Genomic DNA, 20,293 nt, shown 5'->3' with positions numbered 1-20,293 from the left:
CGGGACCTTGGCGGCTGGCTTCAAGCTGAGAAACTTGTTAAAAAGTCACTTCTTTATTCGCTCTTGGGTATTTTCAACGCGCGCATTTAAGATCAGAGGGTGTGAAACGCGCTGCTCGAGGAAAAGGAGACTCCACAGCTCGCGGCGATTTTCATCACCATCGTCATCGTCGTCATCGTCACCATCATCTCGACATTTAAATCGTGTCACCTCTACAATCTTTTGACAATTTTATCTAAATTTCTAATCCTCCGTATGTATCTAGATATTCATCGATTTACACAGTATGAAGTAGGTATGAGTTTGCGTGATTCGTATTTCGCGTATTCAATTAATTACATGCTTTCAAATGGTGAGAGATCGAGTGAAAAGGTGAGCCTGAAAGAGAGTTGATTGACTTTTAATTGCCCTGAGAGTTGACGGGTCGTTCGGACTCCCGGTACCTAATCATCTCGAGTATATAATCGCACATGTCCGCGGGGTAGCGTCAAAAGAAAACCTCGAGGCTTATCACCCACTTGCATGATAATATATATATAGGCTCGTATAATAAGGGCAAAGCGAACGGAGGCTAAAGAAGGAAGGAAGGAAATTTTCTACTCCTCGCCGAAGAATCTCCAATTTACATTCTCAAAGTCCTTTCTCGGTGTCGCCGGCGAACGTTCCGCGCTATTTCACTCCTTTCCAAGGAGGATAAGGTTATCATCCTCTGCGTAGCGATTCAAATAACGGTTCAAAGGCTTCGCCAGACGTGGACTTAAAAACTGTCGACCTTCTCGAACAGTTTCCGCGTTTTCGTATTTACGCCGTGCAAAAGAACATAATATCACACGACTCTTTCAAAACGTGAAGTGAAAGAGAGGCGAGATGAAAGTTGGAGGAAGTCAGCCTCACCAGCGGTGCCCTAAATCGCAAGAATCGCTGCGATATAACGATCGTCGATCATCTAAAGATTAAAACGATCACTTGAAACCATTTGGTCCAGCATGTCGACCAAATGATGAACGTTCCAATTCTGAAAGGGACGTCTAACTATAAGTTAGAAAGACAATTACTTATTAGGGTACCATCCTTGACTCTAAGATGGCAAAGATGACCGAAAACTTGTTCGCATTTAATTAGTAACCAAGTTGCGGTTGAAAATTATATACGATAACTGCTTCTCCTCAAACTACAACGACGACGACTCGGAAAGAAGAGAAGCGGCTCTCCTCGCGTGTAAATAAATACTTTGTCTATTTTCACCGACGTGCAGTGGTGTGTAAGGAGAAAGACGGTGTGTCCTTGTGATAGTTTAAGATTTGACGTAGACGCGGGAAACACGCGAGGTTCTTAACTCCTGAATATATGTAGCATAGCTTGTGTCGGGGACCGTAGACCAGACCAGTCCTTCCTCAGTCCGTGAGCGATGATAACTTCCTGATATGGCATAATATCGTGTATCGTGTATATTTCCTTGTCACCGCAGGCTCTATCTCTTCTCGACTCCCCCCCTCCCTCGCATCTTCTTGCTTCCTTATTGTCGATGGCATTCCTCAAATCTGTTGCGTCGACGTTCGTCTTATCTATATCATCTTCCGATTTCCTTCATCGATATGCGATGTACTGTAATCGCGAGGAAATGCCTCGTCATAAATATCAATCGCAAATTGTTTTACGATATTCCAAGCTCATTTCCGTACTCATCAATATTCGTCTATTATTGCGAAACAATGCTTGGAAACGATCAACTCTGACGTGGAGAAAGAATCCTCATCTTCTTTTGCTTAAATACTTCGTCAAAATTTTTTACACAAGTTTTAATATTTCGTAGTACCTAACTACATACCTATGTTGTTAACTCTATTCTATCAGCGTGGATCAATTAGTATTTATTGCAGAAGCTGGATTTAGGATATACGAGGGAGATGGAAAGAAATATTCGTTGGCACGTTAGTGTTTCCTGGATCTCGTAGCCATCCCGGTTACAAATCGGGTTCGTCTCGTGACCTCGTCCAGCTTTGGGTGGTGGATACTGGTGGCATTGGTGGGAAAAGGACGGAAGTTGGAAGTTCCCAGGGGGTTGGATGAAGACGGGTTATGCAACAACGCCGTTGTTCCTCGGCTGTGTGGATAATTAGGAACATAAATCAGAGACCTTCGCGCCATTTGAGGATCCCGCTGAACATCGTTGCAGAAAAATGGATATAATTGCGTATTGTTTCTTCTCGTCTCATCTGCCGCTACCAGTAGCAGAAGCAGAAGCAGAAGCAGAAGCAAAAGCAGCAGCGGCACAACCACAGTCCGCACTTCACGACTCCTCTAGAGAATATGTATTGTCCGACAACGAGCTGCCGCGTTCGTGCGGATAATTAATTAACTACGTAGAGAGAGAGAGAGAGATAGTATGTATGTGTGTGTTTAAATAAAAAGAAGAGATGATGATAAAAACCGTGTGAAGAGAAAGATTGTACATTTTATACATCATCAACGTGTGGCTCATCGTGATTCTGTGTTTACTTTTCTCGTCCTCTCTCAATTTCGCCTTAATTGCTGTGCGTTTTTCAACCTTTGATTAACTCCTACTGCTCACATTGATCATTGAAATGGTCATGAGGTTGAACTTTTCAGGAATCAAAATTGGTATGCCTGTCAGTAAGTATTACCGATTCGAAACTGAATCGGTGTATCCGCACATGCAGTGATTGTTGTTCCGAGTAATTCATGCGAGAGTGATTAATATTCATTCGCAACGGCTCTACGCCTTCGAGATACCGTATAGTATGGATGTACGGATGTACACCAAGGTATGTACCTAGGTAGGGTTCAAGGAGGTAATGCAATTTCACCGAGCCAACATTGCATTAAATTTCCTCCTCCTTTTCGAGGAGATTAGCGTGGAGGAAATAGTGTAGCGAAGTGGTTGGGGAAGAGCTTGTAGCATCATCGTTGTTTGTTTCTCGTTGGCCCTGGCAAACGTCGGCGTCGTCGTCGTCGTCGGCGGGCAACTGCCTAGGCTGACTTAACCTACTTGTTCGAGCACCAACTGTGAGCGTGTAGACGTCTAGGTCTACCTACTACGTAATCAACAGATTACCTACGGTTACAACTCGGATAAAGAGTTGTAAGTATGCAATAACCGGTATACTCCAATCAATTCACCGATTGTAAGGACGTCGACGTAACAAGTGCTATCACACATTTAACGTTCAGCCAGTCACGGTTGTCATTATTATTTGTAATTCGTTGCGACGAGCCATGACGATGGTGTGATTTTGCGTATATTTTTTTTGTTTTTTCGCGTAGGTGTGCGATTCCGAAAGGTTGGGTTTTGTTGTAGGTACACGAAGTTGCGCCTTCCCTCCCTCCCCCCCTTTCTATCCCCCTTTATCCTTGTCTTTTAACGAGTTCTCCTCAACTCCCTCCTCTGGGTATAAATTATTTATACAGCAGCGGCGTGCGGTGCGATGTATTGCATTAAATATGAAAACCAATATAAACTTTTCTCCATGTGCCGAGGCAGCGAGCTAGCTGGCTACCTACCTACCTACCTACCTACCTACCTACCTACCTACCACGAGCTAGCAAACGCCGATGGTTGTCGTCCCCGGCAGCCGAGCGTGTCAAGCGCCACGACGCCCAGGATCACGTATCGACATTTAATCAGGCACGTGGCCAGCCTGCAAATGCCAACCCTGTTTTTCGCCCATCAGCTGACGTAAATATTAGACCACCCCTCTTGGCCATATCAATGCCGCGTATAAGCGGGAAGTCGTGGTTGTTATACGTGATAAATAAGGCCAGTCATTTCACCCGGGTTTTCCAAAATCGACCTTTTGATTCCAGTACTCTGTACAACGCGTTCCTGTAACCGCTGGTACCTAATAGACTAACGTCCCTTGTTTCATCGCCTGTTACAGGATGCAGAAGGAACGCCGAAGTACCTCGGTGCTGGAGGTAGCGCGCACGCGCCCGGTCAGCAGGGCTGGCTAGTAGCCCCGTTGAAGCCCATTTCCGACACCCTGCAGGCACACATCAGGTAAGTCCGATAACAACAACTATCGTCAGTAGGTATATAAATCTTGACTCTCAGTCAGCATTCAGGATGATAGTAGTTACTTGAATGGCAGCCCATTTTGAAGGGGGGGGCTACGAATGAAGCTTCACACGAGTACGAACGTTGCTAGGGACATTTCTCCACCATCATCGATAGTCTTGTCAAACGAATCAAGGTATAAGGTACACAGCTTAACCGCGATAAGCATCCCGCAAGTCCTGGACGCCGATTGATCATCGTCCACGAGGAGTGATCAGATTATGGGTCAGCCGTCAGGGTATAATAATATAATAGGGCTGCGGGACTACGACCAAGTGGGACAAGGTTGTGAATGTAATCGGAAGCCGTAAGAGCCATTGGACTAAATCCATCCAGTGATCGTTGCCACCTAGATCCCAGACGGATATCGTCGGTCGAACCACTCGCCTTGGCGTTTTCATTTCCTGCGAGGGATTCCGGTTTTCGCTGTAGGTAGGTAGGTACATGCCTCGGGCGGTATCCTCTGGCGAAGGTACCGTAATCCTCTGGTTTTACTCGGCGGCAGCTATTCGACGCGGAAACAGTCTGTGCTGGAACCAAAATTGAAAAATCAACTTGAGAGAGAGTGAAAAGAGAGAGAGAGAGAGAGTCAGTTTAATCTTTGAATATTTTTGTTTCTTTATCCTTAGACGCAATTTTTTCTCACATATTTTCAACGCGCCAAGTGATTAGTAGCCATTGTCTTTCAGATTCGCGCTCGATGATACCAATTTCATTTTTCTACTTCTTCAATCGTTACCGCAATTTTTTCAGCCCACTTTGGAATCAGAATTTTCTTATATCGGACACTTTCAAGCTCCTCAACCTTCTATCCGTAATACCTACAGCAGTTCTGGGGAAAAAAGAAACTGCCGAAAGGGGATAATTTTCGCTCACAATCAGGTCCTGCGGACGGTTAAATTCAGGTCCTTACAACATTTATTGTACCGTAGTACGATCGTTTGCAACCAGTTCACAGAGTTATTATCTCGGGTGTGATACCACCGTCGTCGTCGTCATCGTCGTTGCGGTAGTCGTCGGGAAAAGTTTTGTCCAGCCGGTCTATAAAAAACTCGTTAAAACGTCGGACGCGGGTTTATACCTCTGAACGAACCCTCCTCTTCCTTCACGATAGGTGGCAGCTGTGAACTATTTCATATTATTCTCCTCCGCAATGATACATTGCACATTTTCGCACATTATATCGTCGCAAAAGTGGCAACGTTTTGCCATACATATTTGGTTATTCATTTTCTTTCCACCCAACGTGGACGTATATGTTGTATACTATTAATATTAGTACAGGATGAAGGTTCGTCTCGAGGCTCTAGTATCGATTCTCGTTTGTATACTTTATAACCTTCCTCACGTCAGCAAGAAAACACCCAGCGTTTCATCCCTTTCTTATCGCTTACCCTGCGGAGACCCTGTCATCATCAACTTGTCGTGTTATGCCAGTCGAGAACTTTCACTTTAAAATATAGTGAAATATTGCGGTGATTATAATTTTAATTATTATCACCATAATCATTATCATCAGCGTCATCATCATTGTCATTATTATTATTATTATCATCATTATCATTATCATAATTATTAGGTAAGCCATTTTTCAATGTCTCGACCGCTTTTAGCACCGAGTGTGCCAAGTTTGAAATATTGTTATACATATACAGAGGAAAGAGATGAAAAATTTCTGACTTGGCGTGAGAAGTCGGTTTTAGCGCGTTCCAGCGAACCCGTCGAGCGAAGAGGGGTGGTGGGGGATGCGGGGGGGTGAATAAAGGTGGAGCCGTTATAAACGCGGGGCATCATGTAATTAGGGAGTCTAGGTCGACGCCGACCTCGAGACGCGTCTGAATTTTTTACAACCCAAGTTGGGCCGGCATGAAACGAATTGGATTATTGCTGCGCAGGTATCCAGATGCTTCTGCTTCTGCCGCCGTATCTCATCTCTCTCCCTCTTTCTATCTCTTTCGACGTTTTAGCTCGCCTTTTTTTTTTTTTTTGTGGGTGTACGCGAGCTTTTCAAAAATCTTAATCACAGACTCCAAAGTGTACCGCTTTCAGTCGGATCTTTCTGGTTTTTTCTATTTTCTCTATTTTTTGAAAATTATCTCATTCTCGGATTTCTCTACTCTCCGTTACCTCAAATATCGCTCTACTCGGATTATGGTTATTTTCGTTTGTCCAAGAGTAAGTAAACCCGAAACGACCGGTGTGTAATAGAGTTATTCACGCACCCTGAAAACGATTATATTATTATTATCATTTCATCTCGACGTGCCAAATAATTTCACTGTTTCATTGCCGGGAAGTTGTGTTGTACTTTTAACGGTCTCGTTCAAATTTCCAAACTGTAAGTTAAAAACGTGTTTTAAAAAAATTCAACAAGAGTAAACAATCCCCTCGTGTAAACCGAATATTCAATGCAAATTCACTTTTACATATGCAACACGCGTCGCGATCGATGTGCTCTATGCTCCGGGTAGTAAATTGCAGTGTAAGCTACACCCCCCGTATACATTCCATACCGATCTGCACCACCCATACAGACTTATCGTTAGCTATGTATGCATATATATACATATACATATATACCTATGCGAGGAGGAGGAAGAGGAAGAGGAAGAACGCATATAGAGCAAGTTTGTAACTCAAGTTGGTTAGAGATCGGGTGGCGGGGTGGTTATAGGGCACCGTATTAGTTACCTGTCAGCCCCCTCCGACCCTCGCACGCTTCTGGTTGGCTCGAAAACTCCCTCTTCCATCCCTGTCGAGCAAAGAAGAGGAGGTGGAGGTTTGGGGGGGGGGGGGAGGTGGTGGTTGGTTCCCTGTGGATTCAGGCAGCGAACCTGCACCGCTACGGTATAAGTAATTAACTTCAAGTGGCTAATTAATATCAATGCCTGTGCCTGTGTCGCCGTTGACTTTGCTGGGAACCCGTTTAGCCGTTTTCTTCCTTTTTTTTTTTTTTTTTTTCTCTTCATCGTCTCCTCTTTCTGGGAAACATTTTACTCTCTGTTTTATACACAGTTTTCCATTTCAACCGTTTATTCCATTTTTTTTTTTTTTTTTTTTTTTTTTTTTTACTTAACTAATATGAGAGGCGGGCGAAGTTGAAGGAAACCCTTGAAGTAAACTTTTGGCGAGGGGCACGTCGTCGTCAGCTGTTCAGCTGTGAAGAATGGTAGAAAATGAAAAGAAAGAACAAGTAGCTGTATCCTTTTGTAGCCTTACAATTACACCTTCGCATTACTTGTGCCCCAGTTTTTCCAACGCGTGTTATATATATATATACTGTACGCAACTCGTGTAACGTCGTTGCAGGATTTTGAGGAAAATTTTTTTCATAAAATTAAAATTGGATGTTTTTATCGTATACCTTCTTGTATCGTGTATTCTTCTTTTTCGCACATCTTTCTGCCAAGTGTTCTATTTATTCTTTTCCATCTTCTTAATACTGTTTATGATTCGCTTCTGAAATTGTTCTGAATCACTTGAAATCGTCAGAAAATATTATCAAGAAACGGAATTGGCGTCGTTGTTTTCGTGTGAATTAATTATTTGTGAAAATACTTTGCGGGCAAAACTAAACAAAGTTCATCGAATCGAAATATGCGCCTGTATATACATACATATATGTATACAACGAGGAACGAACTAATAAATCCAGGAGCGTATTTGCCATCGTTCAAAGTAATTACGGAACCTCGGTATCACTTTGCCTTCCCGCTTTCTGAATTAAGCAGCAACGTTGCTTCGTTGATATTATTACACACCGGCCTAGAGTTACGGTATATACTATACGTATAACACACACACACACACACACATATATATATATATACATATATACATGTATATATAGATAGATATATACGTACGTATAATAGTAGCTGCTTCTGTAATTAGTTCTAATTTCCAAGCGATTAATTTTACAACCCTTAATTCAATAAACCAATCGGAAGCGATTCGGTCGCGGTGCAAAGTAGTCACTGAGACTGACTTTCGTTTTCAATAGATTCGAAGTAGATCATCATAGAGTTGAATTATCGACGGAAAATGGAAGAAAGAAAAAAAAAAAGAAAAAAGAAAGAAAGAAAGAACGTCGTTCGAACGGTAATTTCCGTGTATAAATCAACGCCTTTATAGAGTTGGGACTCGCTGTGCAGCCTGGTATCAGGAATCAAGGTCTTCCAGTGCCCACGATGGTAATTTGCAACTGCAGTGTATCATACGGTATCCCGGCACTCTGTGCGATACACGCTATGCATTCACTCGTTTACTTACACCCACTTCTTGGTTGGTATATATATGTACAGGACCTACAAGTGCGATAGAGCACGCTTTTGCGTAATACTGCAGAAGTCATCTGATAATATAACCTCTTTCGTAACGAGATGGTTAGCTACAACACTTCCGCGTTATGCGTACCTATATACGTTCATACATAATATGTATACGTATACGCATATAATAATAATAATAATAATAATAATAATAACAATATCGGAAGACATCGTTACCGGTTACAAGTTTTTTTTTTTTTTTTTTTTTTTTATTTTTACACAGCAAACGAATCCAACGCTCGCGTGGCTTTGACGAGTCTGTAAACGACGATCATCATTCGACGAAACTGAGACAGGGAAAAGGGAAGATTTTTAGGGATAAGTTTACGCGCATGAATAGTTTGGAGGGGGGAGGGGGGGGGGATGGTTTCGTTTATACAGTTACGGTTATCGGCGATGGCCCATTGGACTTGTTCGCTGAGGCTGGAAAAGTCGATGAAACCCTCGAGAGACTCGTCACGTCACGTGTATAAGTATATCGTCGTCTGGAGTGGTGAATAAATTTAGGCACTCACTCGAGTTTTGTCGGCGGTACGTTTTCATCGTACTTTGATCGATTCATAAGGAGAATTCTATTGCTTTGGTTATCTGTGGGATGTCCAGTGGTCGAGTCGAATACCAGGACTAAACGGCTAGTCGAACAGCAGGTTTGTACTTTGCAACGCGGAAACGTCGAATTTTCCAGGCGAAATATACCGGCTACAAAATTACCAAGCGTTTTCCTATTTTCCGATAATTTCCGTTTTCCTTCTCTCTCTCTCTCTCTCTCTCTCTCCTTCTTTACTCGGCAGGACATAAATATCCTTCTGTCAATGTGCGCGTGTTGGTATACCGACCATCCACTTGCGTATTGATTCGATGCTATTTCCAATCGCTGCGTTTCTCGTTTCCCCGCATCCAACGCCGATCAACCCGAACTTTTGGGGTGAAATATCGAAGCTGCTGGGAGATATAACGTCACGTATAAATACCTTTTATTTTATTAACTTCGAGGGAGAGTTTTTTTTTTCTTTCCCAAAACTTCTTCGGGAGGATGATGTTAACGATAAGAAGGAACTTATTCTTTCGAAGTGTAAATTTTAACCTTCTCCTCAGAAACGGTTACCATCGTTATCTTCATCCTCTTCACTGCGACGAAATCCTATAGTAGGTGATAATAAAAATCTCGTCCTAATCCTAGACGGTGTTATCCTTTTGTCCGCCATGCCGACAGTTCTCTCTCTCTCTCTCTCTCTCTGTAATTCTGCTAATGGTTCAATAAGCCCGATAGATTCGACATACGCTGGTCAGCAATAAAATTCTTTGATATAAATAATATCTTGTCTCGTCTTATTACCACACCCCTCCAGCCCGCCCCCCTTCCCGCCTCTACTAATGAATTACCTTTTTTTTCTATTCTATTCTATTTACTAACATATATATATATATATATCTATTTACCTCGTATTTTCACGTAGAGATGAAAATTCGGCAACGAAGCAGTGGTTTGAAAAGAAATCCTGTAACACGGCGTCTACACATTTTTCAATTTCATTTTCTTCTTTTTTTTCCCCTCATCTCCCTTCAAAGGTGATTCTCAACCCCTTTGTCTGCCTGACGAGTCGACTATATTGCGGTGCGACCCTGTGCGAGGGAGGTCTCAATTATTCACCTCGCCTCAACAAACGAGATTGGAAATTCCATGTTATACCCTCAAAGGTAAATCCGTTACATTTATACGGATCGACAAATAGCTGCGAAGCGACGCGACGCGACGCGACGATTTATACGGCTAAAGTTTGACGTTATTTGACGTACGATCTTGTTCACGACGATGACGATGATGATGCAGTCTGGGAAGTTGAGCCACTACTTCGTACGTGCTATCGACTCGCGTTATCTGGGTCAAGATAGCCGCCTATTATATCGTCGGCGACAGAATGTTCAGGATATGAAAAATCTCACCCCATATTCAACTTTTCCGTTCTTGCCGATCTGCTGAATTGCGAACGGTTACGATCAGATATATATGTATATCGGCGAAGAGTGGAATGCATAAATAAATTGTGTACCTACGAGGGATGAAAAAAAAAAACAGATAAAATCTGCCATGTGATTTACGCGAAAAGTTTGTCGACAAGATTGTTATGGCTGGATAAGGGGGTGTGGGGGACGAAGGCTTGCTTGCTGAGTGTTATAATTATACTGGCGAGTGAAATTTTATGCATTTCACTCATTTACACGCTCCGAGATGTCGAGTATTAATTATCCGAGCCATGCAGCTATTCGAAGCACGCGTCCGCGCTGCCTCCCCTTCTACTACCCCCGCGATAGTCGGGTTGGCGGGCACCAGGCAGGCACCAGACACGAAACAACCCCCGCTGCCCGCACCACGAACGCACATAATCGATACGCACCGCGCTTGAAGCGGGCCGGAGAGGGTGCGAGGGGGTGAAAGTGGTTTGTGGTATAGGTGCACGCGCACGCGGCAAGGGATGAACAGCAGCCAGATCAGTTTGCACGCCGGTGACGCGACGGCACGCTCTTGGTCCAGGTTTGATAAGACGGACGCAGGGTGCAGAAGATGGATAATAAATAGAGAGATAGATAGATAGATAGATAGATAGTTTTATTCTTGTCTCAGGCATTATATAGTGATCGAGAGAAAAATAGAAATATATAAAAACGCATGAAAGAATCTTAAAATTAACTTGAGGCTATCCTTAGGGAAGAGACTCTGATCCTGGGTGTCCTTAGAACCGGCAAAGCCAGACTTGATTCAAAAAATAGCTGCAAGCTCGACGCGTAAAAGATGCCTGAGAAAATCAGAACCAGATCCCTTGATCTTGATCCCGCGATGTTATTGCGTCATCATCATGTGACTGCAAGCAGCGTCATATCAAAGTCCATGTAGATACCGACGGGGTCTCGACCGCCTGCTGATCGTCGTCGAAGGCACGCGAAGAAAGGAAGGAAGAAGAGATTTAGAAGCTCGTATACACAACGTGTATGTGCCGAATACCGTCGATCGTCTGAATGCCGGGTTCAACTCGTTCTTCCGCAGAGGAGGATCTCTTCTCTTCTCCTTGTGTGCGGACGCAGTTTTTGCGGAAACCCGGAAACCCGGAAACCGTATCAATTCGGTTGGCTGTCGTCGTACGATTCTCTGCTCCCGCAGCGTTATGAGATGATCTTTTCTCTCAAGGCTCGTGAAGCCTTGTTTTAGATCCTATTTTTTGCCAGCATCATCCGGTGAACCGAACCCAAAGCCACCAATCCGTCACCATTAACCACTCCATTTTAGGATCGTCATTTCGTTGCTATCCGACATTTTTTCCCCCGCCATTTCTGACGGTTGTTTTTAAACTGCGGAGGCCTTGGACGCCAACCATAGATGGAAATTGAAAGGCACGTCGTCGTCGTCGTCTACTGTTGTTGCATACGTCCGATGCAAAACGGAATGCGGCAACAACCTGTGTGCAGAGGATTGACGTGCGCGTGCCTTGCCTGGTCACTGGAACGTCAAATACTCACTTTCCAAGAACCGGTTCCCCGCGGGCTGCGGCAGAGGAACGGAGCTTTTACAGGTGAATCACGTTCCTCCGCGTGGTATAAACTCGCGGAGGAAATTCTTGGGTATTCTCTGGCGGTGGCTGCACGCCTGCGTCTCGATGTATAACCTGTATAACTGTACCGCAACACGTCACCGACCTGCGCATATTCTTATTCACTTATTTTCTACTTGGTTCGGATAAAAAAGCTTCTAAGCGAAACGGTCGCTGAGGGATTTCTTTGACGTTTGTTGTAGCCACGCATGAGAGTTTTTTTTTTTTTTTCCTGAAATCGAGGGTAGCTTTTCGCGCCTTGAAGAAACCTCGCCATCGGTCTTTTTTAATATTCGAGACGGTTTTTTTTTCATTTTTATTCAAAATGTATACCAAGGAATTCACATGCCCTGCAATTCAAGCTTTTATTACTTAATATTGTGAATTCTGCGCGAACGTTGAAGTAGTGAAAATAAGGTATAGAATAGTGTCATAGTTTCGAGGGAGTTTATTCCTCTTTCTTTAATGCTGTTTACTGCGTATTTTCATCCACTTGAAAATCTGAAATTAAATGGCAGCTGAGCCGCCTTCCCCTTATGGGGCGCAGCATCAATATCCTTGATCTTGAGCTACGAGCTACTAGCTACCGCGTTTTATAATAAGTCGTCTTGCGTTCAGGGAGTGGAACGATGGGGGCGGGGGGAGTTTGCTTACTTTTGAAAAGCTCTGCGTAACACAAGCTATGTTCATTTTTCCATTACACTTCTTCCACTTCTTCCACTTCTTCTTCTTCTTCTTCTTCTTCTTCTTCTTCTTCTGAACGTGCTAAAAGTTTGTTTGGACCTACCGCAGCCGGTAAAAGTAGGTACACCTCACCTCACCTCACCTCACCTCACCTCACCTCGTTCACGACCACTGTACCGTAATATATCGAGCGATTTATATAACTCACGTCCGCAAGCTTTGTTATCCCTCTAGTTTACCCCTCGCCATTTCCCCTTTGGTCTTCCGCTGCCTCCCCACCCTTCACGCGGTGGCAAACTTTTTGTGGTTTATATCATAAACGTGTACTTCATACTGTATGTTATATATGTACATATCTATATATATATATATATATATATATATATATATATATATATATATATATATATATATATATATATATATATATATATATATATTTATATCTAAACCATACACAGATTTTCACAGCGTGAGTTCTTTCCCTACTTCTTTTTTTCTTTTTTCTTTTTATTTTTAAATTGCTGCATGTACGAGAAAAGTTGTGCGGAATTGTAGTTCTCCTCTTATTTTCTTCTCTTATTGCCGCTGCACCAGTTGTGTTAATAAAACGGTAATTTTCTTATTTACACTAGGAATTGGTTTGAAAAGCAGACGAACCGTTGCAGTTTAACGAGTGGAAAGAGAAGAGAGATGTAAAGAAAGTGGGGAAAATGTAATAAACTTTGGCGGTAAAAGTTGTTCAGTAATATTATCGCGTGTAGAGAGTCATTATTTTATTTTGCATCAGTTGAAATTGTAAGTCTTGTGCGCAAATTAACTTTTTTTTTTTAAGTATTCGTTGTATACACGGTGAATTTGCAGTCGACGTAACTAAGATTTCGTGGTGGTGGAATGGTGTTTCAAAAGAAGAGAGAGAGAGAGAGAGAGAAAGAAAAAAAAAACCTTTCACATCCCGTTTACCGTGCCCTGCAGTACCGCAATAATGTATAACACTATCGTAGAGCAAATTTATTACACGCGCGAACGGTTTTGGCAAAGAGTACCTCTTGTAGGAACGTTGGCGGGTAGCGAAACTGTGTGAAAGGAGGAAAGACGGTTTCAAAGATCAACTGTCTTCTACGAATGATAGACGACGGCATTCACTCATCCTTTAATCCTTAATCTTTCGTAACGGACTCCAACCAAAGGATATTTCTGGAAACCAGTCGGCGTAAAGACATAAAAGCTCGGGCCACAAAACGTCTGGCTCTTTTCTTTTATGTCAAGTAGGTAGGTATACGTATAGATCTCAGATTCATATCACATTGAAACGTTGCTACGTTTACAGGCAATGCGAAGAACATCGCTTTATACTCGGCAATGGAAATATGTATCCATTTTACGGTACGAACTTTGTGACTCAGAGGAATTTTCACCACGCGTATAAACTCGGCTGATTTTCCGTCATTATAACCGCGGCGCAGAAAGCTTTTCTCCGGGTTACATGACCCGTCGTGGCAGCGTGTATAAGCGCAACTTTGTTCCGGGCTGGTTCGTCGTTAATTAAAATAACAATCATAAGCTGCACGAGGCGAGAATCCTTGTGACCCAGTGATTCCGGCGTGTGTGCCAACTAGGCGAGAGGCTCGATTAAAATTCAACGTTGTCACCTCGCTCTGAAGCCGCCATTCCTCGACATCCTCGACGTGGTCCCGAGCCAAGAAAGTAGAAAAAAAAGAAAGAGAGAGAGAGAGAGAGAGAGAGAGAGAGAGAGAGAAATGCTGAGTGCAATTATTTCAAGGATCGCTACAAGATTGGGCGAATTAAGTGTTGAGAGGTTTGTTTCATTGAATTCGTCGCAATCGAAGTAGAGCGCAGCGTTCCTGATTTGCGGAAACAGACTTTTCTTTCTCTTTCTCAATTTAGTTTACAGCCTCCAGCGGCAGTATTCCGGTTGGATAACAGTTGTTAATTAACGATCTGTGAGCTTATAATGATAATAATAATAACAATTTTTCGGGCTGCTTTTTACAGCGCTTTCGGGTTTTATGGGTAACACAGGGGGGAAAAAAATGGCAGGGCCATACTGGCCGGCGTGCGCGCGCGGGAATAAAATCCTCGTAAACACTTTCGACGGCGGGGGTAGGGGGCAGGGGGCAGGACGGTAGGAACTTGATGATGAAGTAAAAGTAAAAGGGGTTTTGCGAGGGTGACCCGCGGGCAATACCAGGCGCCGGTTAACTGGCCCGACGAAAAAGGGGATATAAATACGGAAAAGCGGGAAAAGTTTCCCCGTCCGCCCCACTTGCTAACCGCGAGATTGGGAAACTGCCGGCATGCTGTAAGGTCTAGGCGGTCCGGTAATTGTGTAAATTGGCTCCGTTGTCGTCCACACGCTTCGTTCCCCGTCTACGTGTCTCCCGGAGGAGGAGGAGGAGGAGGAGGAGGAGGAGGAGGAGGAGGAGGAGGAGGAGGAGGAGGAGGAGGAGGAGGAGGAGGAGGAGAAGGGCTGAACTGGGTCAGATAAAACGGGAGATAATACCAGAGCCAGTCGCTTTCCGCTTTCCCAAGCTCAACCTTAAACACTCTCGGCATTGCAGTTGGAGAATGTCGAAAAGCTCGCTGCACACTTCCTTGACTTTCTTAGCGACTATTTGGCACGCTGTATGAACACGCGAGGAGGAAATTAGCCGAGAGTATAATCAGAGGCTGAACAGACGGCCGATGACGACGAGGGATTCAACGAAACAGCGTCAAAGCGAATAATTGATTGACACTGGTGCGCAGCGCGAATCCCGTCCAGGATTCGTCTGACAATTTGTCTCCAGGCGAGTTAGTTAATCTCCTCGTTTCTCCTCGCATGCTTTGATTGTAAATTCAGTGCACTGATTGCGCCGCACTGATATTCAGCTAGGTATGCTAGTGCACCTAACTTCTTGTGTGAACTTTTTACGAAACCGAGACACGTTTTCGAAAAAGTAAGAAGAAGGTGGATTTTATTTATAAACCAGGAGTCGGAGGAGGTGTACGAATAAAAATTCTTAATCACGTGGTTGGTAGTTTTACTATCGTACCATTCTCGTTTCACGTTAAGAATGCTTGGAGAATTGTCTAAATTACTCCGTGTAAACGTCACTGTTTTTCGCTATTGTGTTTACTATACACATTTGCAACAAACGTGCCGCAGGCGGTCGGCCCTGAAAAGAAGCTTTGTCTGGTCTGTGTCTGTCTCTTTTTGCAGTCCGATCCTCTTTTTGGAACCGTGATGGATAAAGGCCGTGTGATGAAACAAAAATATAACCGAGACCACCTCACCCCACCCCAACCCCCTTGATAGGCGTGGTTGAATACCACTTGGCAATTAATTTTTTACCCTGTATCACCCAGCTGGTTTATTTTTTAGAATGGACTAATCGCGGTGGGAATTACAGGAGGACTTCGTAGGTACCAACGCGGTTAGATATTGGCCTTGCTTTGTCTCATTTTCTACCTTTGGTCCTGGTGGACCTTCTCGTAAAACGGCATAGTTAAGGTTAATTATTTCCAAGAGGAGAAGACTTTTTTCTTTCCCTGGTTGGTTTCAGGCTAAGGAACAAGAGACGGAGGCTGAGGACGTTTTTTCCTTGGTGGTGAAAAACCGTTAAGTCAACTTTTCTCGTTATCGTTTTACTCGGAACGCACGAGCCTGTCTTAATATCCTCGTAAAAAATGCTAAGTGTTGAATCTAAGGGTTGACCCGATCGGGGTTCGAACGTAGATCAAAGTCGTAAAAGAAAAAGCACGATAAAGGAAGGAATAGGGAAAGGTGTCCATTCTGGAATGCAGGGTCGGAAAAAGAGAACAGAAAATCAGTCGGCGTGTTCGTTCACTCGAAATCACCACCGCATGAACTCGTTAACCATATTCGAGAGAACCGAATAGGCGACGATTTGCTTTCGGGGTGGAGCATGGAGGGGAGAACAATCGGGTGCATATTTCTTCTTTACACAATTATAGTTTGAGATACCGCCATCCGAAGGAGGGAAACACGGTAAATATCTCCAGTTCCATTGGCGTCGTGTTACGGTAGTTTCATAATTAAGTAACTTTCCTGAGAGTTACTCTCCGGCTTCACGCGAGAGCTGTGCCATGGAACAAGTTCTACCAACTGCACAAGTAGTTCAACTCTCGGCGCGCTCCTCTCGTCCTCCTCGTCCTCCTCGTCCTCCTCGTCCTGCTCCTGCCATCTCGAAACCACCCTTCTCTTCATCCCCTACTTCGGGGCTATTGAAGAACACTTGTTTCACCGCTTCGCTCCACCAAATCCGCACGCTATTACTGCGGTCGTTGAGATGAAAAACGACTAGCTCGGTAGTACCTGAATTATTATCGATAGTTCCTTGACTCGCAAGGTTCGTTCGGAAAGAATTTCTGAATTTCTTTTCGCGGTTCGTTAACTTGATACTCGCCATTGGGTAGAATCTTTCACTTAATAACTTGACCCTACATTTTTATCATGCATCTTTAGAACTGAATATGTATATAATTACTGTATACATATAGTGTCAGAAATTTGTCTATGTGTACATGAAGAAAAGCGAGTTTTTATTCTTGAAAATTAAGTACTGAAGTGAAACTGTGAACGCCATGACGATTCACGTTGCGAGGAAAGTTAATCGGATAAAAATTCCGCAGAGAGTCTGAGTAGAGTAATTAACGGGCAGCGGATGGAGAACTTCCTCGTCTTTTTTCTTCTTCTTCTTCTTCTTCTTCTTCTTCGTCGACAAACGTATAGATATATACCTGCATAGAATATATATACCGCGAAGAAAATATACAACAGCTGAAGTCGAGTAGGTAGAATAAAGCTTTAAACCATTAAAGCTGACGGGTAAGAATCGGAAGTTGTCAAAGAAAAAAGTGGGCCAAGTAAAAGCACGCTCGACTGTCGTCAGCTTACAAAACTTGTTCCTATCTTGCCGGTATCCGTACAAACATGAAACGTAACTTGACGTTCGTACTCAGCTGCTTTTGATCAAGTTTGCATTGATTTAACCTCATTTCAGAGCTCCACTTTTATGTGGGTTGGAAAAGCGCGAATCGGATAGACGTTCGAATCAACGTGTTTGAAAAAATCTAGGATTTCCGAGAACGGATTGTGACTCAACTCGCAGAATGATTTATCAATTCGGAGTCGAGATTTTTTTCGACTCGAGGTTGCTTCTGTTCGTAGCCTTGAACGGAAATCGCGGTGAGGAATAATCCGGCCATGACCTGCGATGCCCGAGTCCACACCTTCGTAACTCAACTCGCAAGAATTGCAACGCGATTTGACGTCCGAATACCGCAACAGTGAGGCAATCAGAAAGCCAATTTCCTACATTGGCTTCCACCGGCACAGAAAGCGTCTGCTATTTCGTTATGAAATCATAAGCAAGGTCGCGATTCCCAATATTTCTTGACCAAGTTTTGATGCGCTGCGCATATACCTACCTAGGCAACCTTTGAACGCAGTTGCCGTTAATCGGAAATTCATAAATTTTCCGAATAGAACCGTTCCACCGCCAAGGCTGGTTGGTGGTTTTACCCCGCGCTCCAAAGGGGGAAAACCAATCACGATGAAAATGACACGCGCCTGGCGCGAGGGCGAGCCGTCGATCGACGAAAGGAACAAGGGGTGACTGCATGCCTCGTTAAATTTATTATCACCGCCTATAACAAGTCGGCTTCGAATCGGAATTTGATCACTATTATGATAAACCTCAAAGAGGAATAAGGTGCAGTGTTTTTGAAACTACTTTGCTTCTTGTATTAATATAGACATATTATACGTACTCGGTGAAAAATAATATGATATTGAAGTTAGTAACGCGTTTCGCAATTTTTAAATTATGTCTGATATTGCGAATGAGCAAATCAAGCTGCCAACAACACGTCTGCAGGCTTGACTGGCAATTCGTACGAATGCCCGCATGCTAATTGAACCGAGTTGCAGTGAGAGGAAGAGGAGGAAGAAGAGGAGGAGTAGTTGGTGCCTAAAAAGCAGCGACGGGTGATTCTGTTTCGCTTTACGGCCTCGTAAATTGTGACCTTCTCTACTTGTGTAAAGAGGAGGGGGGGGGGGGGGGACTACAAAAATGTGTTTCGCTTTTAGCCGGTAGCGGGAATTTGTTAACACATATCCAGCGTTCCCTGCAAGTAGGTAGCTCAAAGCTCTCCGGGGATTGAAAACAGGGCGTTGGATTTCAGTCACACAGAAACACGTACGCTACTCGGGAGTAATTGCATCCGGAGTAACGAACGGTGTATTCTCTAATGTTTAAACGCTCCAGTGGAGGCACGAGCTGTTCAAGGTCCTTCCCGCTGCGCGTTTGAACTCGAGATTGATCCTTGTGAAAAAAGTCACACAGCCTCATCATCATCATCATCATCATCATCATAATCATAATCAACTTTGGTAATCGGATCGCCTGGCTGGATGCGATCGGCGGATCGACCTTGAATTATGTTCCCAAAGAGTCAAGGTCGAGACACTAGAGACGGAAAGGGAGATGAAGAGAGAGAGAGAGAGGAAAACTTGTTTCTCCGGGTTTCCCCCGCTTTGTTCGCGGCAAGATATCGTATCGGTATGTATCCAGACTAGTTGGAGCAAACGCTCCAACTACAAAACGACATTGAACTCAAAGCCGACCGGAACTTCGAAGCGAGCTAAGCTGAATGATGTGCAAAGTGACGAGGATTTGGAGGGGAAACACCCCTTCCGTTTATCTCATCTTCGTCCCCGTCGTCGTCGTCGTCGTCTTTCGGAAGGGTCGAACAGTTTTATTTCAATTTTGTGTACATAGGTACACAGGTGACTGATGTTTCGTGAATGGTTTCGTTAGACTCGTATGATTCCCCGCGAAACGGTTCGAAACGTCGTCGTCATAAAACAGAGCGGATGTATTTTTACTCCACTTTACTCCTCATTCCACCACCAACCCCGATCTTATTTTCTCCCCTCTTCCCATTCTCTCACCCTTTGCGTTCCCTTCCGTAAACCCTCCACCTCCGTATCATTCGTCGCTCTTCTCTTCTTCTCTTCTTCTTTTCCCGCAGACGATTCTGTGAAGGTGGCCTAGCTGCCGTCGAATGAAGGTATCGATCTAAAAATAATATCAGCTGAGTTTTTGTCACCCTCGTGTCTAACCTGGCGTCACTCCTTCTTAACGAGATGGATGCCTTTCTATCTTCCTCCTCCGCTCTCTCGTTTATCTCTCTGTTTCTTTCTTCCGTGCTGTATGCTTTCTCGGAAATTCTTTCATCCTTCTCTTAGCCTCCACTGGATGGCAAAAAAATATTTTTTCCAAGTAACCACCTACCTAACTTAGGTATACCCACCCCGGCGTTATTACTAACCTACTCTTCTTCCATTGTTCAATTTTCCCTGTTTTTTTCCTGCCACGACACGAGTTACTTATCAACCGTACTCTCGTCTCTTACCCCTGACCTTATCCAGCTCCAGTGGTCGGTCGGTCGTTTTCGAACAACGGTACTATATACTCAAAACCCCTTGAAGAGAGGCCAACGTCTGGAAACCTTGACGTTTGCATAATTTCGTACGACAGTGATGTAGTTCAGTAAATCATCGTTTACGTACTCATCCTCTCTTCACTTTT

General features: G+C 43.8%; 1 protein-coding gene across 1 annotated transcript in view; it reads left to right on the top strand.

Annotated features, from left to right (window-relative positions):
* Positions 1–20,293, top strand: part of LOC124407067 (mastermind-like domain-containing protein 1) — a 140,646-nt gene that overhangs the window by 102,101 nt on the left and 18,252 nt on the right. The window contains exon 2 of the mRNA XM_046882884.1: positions 3,900–4,018. The gene's annotated coding sequence lies outside the window, so the exon portion shown is untranslated. The remainder of the gene's footprint in view (positions 1–3,899; positions 4,019–20,293) is intronic.

The sequence above is a fragment of the Diprion similis genome, chromosome 1 (assembly GCF_021155765.1).
Source record: "Diprion similis isolate iyDipSimi1 chromosome 1, iyDipSimi1.1, whole genome shotgun sequence".
Taxonomy (NCBI): Eukaryota; Metazoa; Arthropoda; class Insecta; order Hymenoptera; family Diprionidae; genus Diprion; species Diprion similis.
This window is presented reverse-complemented; position numbering and strand designations above follow the sequence as displayed.